General features: G+C 34.0%; 1 protein-coding gene across 2 annotated transcripts in view; it reads right to left on the bottom strand.

Moving 5' to 3' along the window:
* Nucleotides 1–4,203, bottom strand: part of l3mbtl4 (L3MBTL histone methyl-lysine binding protein 4) — a 77,335-nt gene that overhangs the window by 65,520 nt on the left and 7,612 nt on the right. Inside the window, exon 2 of one of the 2 annotated variants that reach the window (XM_016499796.1) lies at nt 1,517–1,586. The exons of the other annotated variant lie outside the window; for it this stretch is intronic. The gene's annotated coding sequence lies outside the window, so the exon portion shown is untranslated. The remainder of the gene's footprint in view (nt 1–1,516; nt 1,587–4,203) is intronic. 2 annotated transcript variants of the gene reach the window in all.

Raw genomic sequence — 4,203 nt, 5'->3', positions numbered from 1 at the left:
TGCCAAATATCGGCCGATATATCGGCCTTGGCGATATATCGGTCGACCACTAAATATAATCATAAATAAAATGTTCATGTTTAATATTTTGTTGAGAATCCTTTGACTGCCTTGCGTCTGTAACTCATGGACATCAGCAGAGACTGGGTTTCTCTTTTGTGATGCTTTGCCAGGCCTTTACTGCAGCTGACTTCAGTTGTTGTGTGTTTGTGTCTCTTTCTGCTTTAGTTTGGTCTTCAGCGAGTGAAATGCTGCTCAATCGGGTCGAGATCAGGAGATTGACTCAGCCATTGCAGAATAATCCACTGTTTTACCTTCTAAAACTCCTGGGTTGCTTTTGCTGTGTGTTTTGGGTCATCGTATATTTGTACTATGAATAGGGCCCTATGATTTCTGCGATGTGGAAAACGCGGAATCCAGTCATAAAAACAGAATTTACTGAATAACGTGGAATGTCACGGAATTTGTCAAATTTTGAATGAATTGACCACTAAATATAATCATAAATAAAATGTTCATGTTTAATATTTTGTTGAGAATCCTTTGACTGCCTTGCGTCTGTAACTCATGGACATCAGCAGAGACTGGGTTTCTCTTTTGTGATGCTTTGCCAGGCCTTTACTGCAGCTGACTTCAGTTGTTGTGTGTTTGTGTCTCTTTCTGCTTTAGTTTGGTCTTCAGCGAGTGAAATGCTGCTCAATCGGGTCGAGATCAGGAGATTGACTCAGCCATTGCAGAATAATCCACTGTTTTACCTTCTAAAACTCCTGGGTTGCTTTTGCTGTGTGTTTTGGGTCATCGTATATTTGTACTATGAATAGGGCCCTATGATTTCTGCGATGTGGAAAACGCAGAATCCAGTCATAAAAACAGAATTTACTGAATAACGTGGAATGTCACGGAATTTGTCAAATTTTTAATGAATTAATCAAAAGTAGGTCATTACACTTAAATCAAATTGCCATATGGACTAGTATCTGTAAATATTAAGCCACAAAAAGACATGAATCCTGCATGTTCTGCGTGTCTCTGTGTGAATGAATCACGACGCGCGGTTTTGTTTACTACACAAATACTCTCTAGGGGACATAAATACATGAACATCATCTCCAGAACTGCTCTGAGAGTCACTTAATGAGCATTTCATTTGAGTAAAACTAGCGTCATATCTTACATACACAGAATTGTAAAGGTATTCACGGCAACCCGTCAAAATAAAAGTTCGGTTTAACTTGAAGACATTGAGCCAGAAATACATTGTTTGAATGTACATACTACTACTACTACTAGTACTAATACTAATAATAAAATTAAAACTTTTGATAAAACATTTGATATCCAGTAAAATTTAAATTCACAACAGAATTTCTGAGGAAAATAAAAACATTTTATAAGGCTATTGTAAGAATACATTTGAATAAATTAAGTTGTTAAAGTTGTTGAAATCGAAATATACAAAATACGAAATATGAAGATTTTTCAGTTTATATACACATATCAGCTTTAATGCACTCACCACAATAACAAAAGCAGCCTACGATCAAGTTTCAGAGCAGATCAGGGTTTGTGGGGGTTTTCTGATGGCTCTGAAGGGAGAACACAAATTACAAAAATATTTAGTGAGAGAATGCGTCATGAAAGAGCAAAACAGACACTATTTTTGGAAACAGTGGCCAAAATGAGTATTCGATTTAATTTAAAATGTATAATTTAACTTACAATCTGCAAAGGAGTGGGAAAATATGTTCAAATACTTCATTTAATGTCAAAGAACTTCTCAAAATATGCAAAATAAGCTTTTTTTCACAAAATCTGTGATTTTCTCTTACTGTTTGGATGATGTAAAATAACATCACACATGTGAAAATGGGCTGAGAATTGAACAGATATTTGTAATCTGGCTCAGATTCAGACAGGAATCATGTGTTTGCGGTGTTTTTCTGCTGCGCCTTCACTGCACAAACGATTCTCAAAAGCAAAAATGCAACAAAATGCATCATATTTAGTGAGAAACTGTGACGTGAAAGAGCAAAATAGATGCTATTTTTGGAATCGGTGCTTAAAATGAGTTTGAAAAGAGTACTGGATTTCATTCGGTAGATTTGATGCATCATTAAAATCAAGTCAAACCACCAGACAATCTGCAGAAACACTGACTAACATCTTCCCAGAAGCTGATCTCACGGATTTCTCCCAGAGAATCTCCCAGCATGCTTCAGGGAAACGGCCCCGGCGTCAGCGGTGTTTCTGTCACGCGCTTTCCTCCCATTCAAACCTCAAACAATAGAAACGCTGTGACTCTCTGCGGTTTCATCCTTCAGACGCACGATTCTAATAAAACTTTGAGTCAACAAAACCTTCAGAACTAGAGACGTAATAAACAAAGGAGAGCCAGATTAAAGGCACAGCTCACTCACAAAATCATCATTCTCTCATCATCTAATCAGATTCATGTCATTCAAAACCTGTATGATTTTCTCTCTTCTGTGAAAAGGAGAAATTTTAAAGAATGTGCTCGTCATTCAGTTACAACAAACAAAGACTGAAACTCCAAAAATGACAAACAAGCAGCATAAAGAATCATAACAGCAGTCCAAATGACTCATATGATGCTTTACATGCGAAACAGAGTGATGAGAGAAATAGTGGTTTCATTGATGAACAAATCGACAAGATAATTTTGAACCAGTTGATTAGCTTCACAAAACCTGCTTAAACGATTCACTCACAAATAGGATTGATCCAGTTCTTGAGTTCAACTTACTGATTCAATGAATCTTTTGAATCAGATGATTCGTTAAAAAAAATCTGCTTAAATGATTCACTCAAACCAGACTGATTCCGTTTTTGAGTTCAACTCACTGATTCAATTAATCTTTTGAATCAGCTGATTCACTTCAAAAAAATCTGCTTAAATGATTCATTCATAAACCAGACTGATTCAGTTCTTGAGTTCAACTCACTGATTCAAAGAATCTTTTGAATCAGCTGATTCACTTCAAATAATCTGCTTAAATGATTCACTCATAAACTAGACTGATTCAGTTCTTGAGTTCAACTCACGGATTCAATGAATCTTTTGAATCAGATGATTCACTTGACAAAATCCACCTAAATGATTCACTCACAAATCTGAATGATTTAGTTCTTAAGTCCAACTCAAATGCTTTAAACGCATCACATGAGTCATATGGACTGTTGTGAATCTTTCACGTCTTGTTTTGTTTTTGAGTGAAAAAGCATTATTTGTGGATGATTTTGGCTCAAAGGTGCACAAGATCAGATGAAGAAAACTATTGGATGAAAAGATTAAAAAAAAGTCAATTATATCATGACAAGAAATTCATAAACAATTATGAATCCTAGGCTGATATTTTTTGACTGGGAACAGCACAAGTGTTAGGTGAGGGGGAAAAATCCCCTAAAAAGTACAAAAATTTAGGGATGCACCGAAATGAAAATTCTGGGACGAAAACCGAAAATGCTTTGTAATGACTATTTATTATTTCATTAAATAATATAAAGTAATTTTGTAAGACTTTTTAATTTAACTCAATAATTTTAATGATACTGAATTTAAAAAACACAAGTCAATAAAATAACCACACTTTTACTGAAAGTAACAACAAAACTGGACAGAATTTATATTAATATTGGTAACACTTTACAATACGGTTCATCAGTTAACTACTTTAGTTAAAGGGGTCATATGATGCTTTTTTAAAGATCATTATTTTGTGTATTTGGTGTAACAGAATATTAAAATCAACAGTTGTGCTTGTTAACAGTTAATGCACTCTGAATTAACATGAACTAACAGTGAATAACTCTATTCTCATTAACTAACATTAACAAAGATTAATAATTCGAAAATTCGGTGAATCCCTAAAAAAATTATAAAAAGTTTTTGGGGGAAATTTTTATAGCCTGCATGTGTCAGTAAGTTTTAGTCCAATTCAATAATATAAACTAGCATTTTCTGGAAAAAGAAAATCCTCTCTGACCAGAACACATAAAAACAGGGTTATTATAGTTAACTAGAGCTGAAACTAAAAATAAAACCATTTAACATTTACTTTGTTACTTGAAATAAATATTAACTGAAATAAAAATCAATAAAATAAAAATATAAAACACTTTTTATTTCAGCGACTTACCAAGGCACAATATCTCATTTTATTTTAGTTTAACTTACTGTTCTAA

The sequence above is a fragment of the Sinocyclocheilus anshuiensis genome, unplaced genomic scaffold, assembly GCF_001515605.1.
Source record: "Sinocyclocheilus anshuiensis isolate Anshui unplaced genomic scaffold, SAMN03320099.WGS_v1.1 scaffold1814, whole genome shotgun sequence".
Lineage (NCBI taxonomy): Eukaryota > Metazoa > Chordata > Actinopteri > Cypriniformes > Cyprinidae > Sinocyclocheilus > Sinocyclocheilus anshuiensis.
This window is presented reverse-complemented; position numbering and strand designations above follow the sequence as displayed.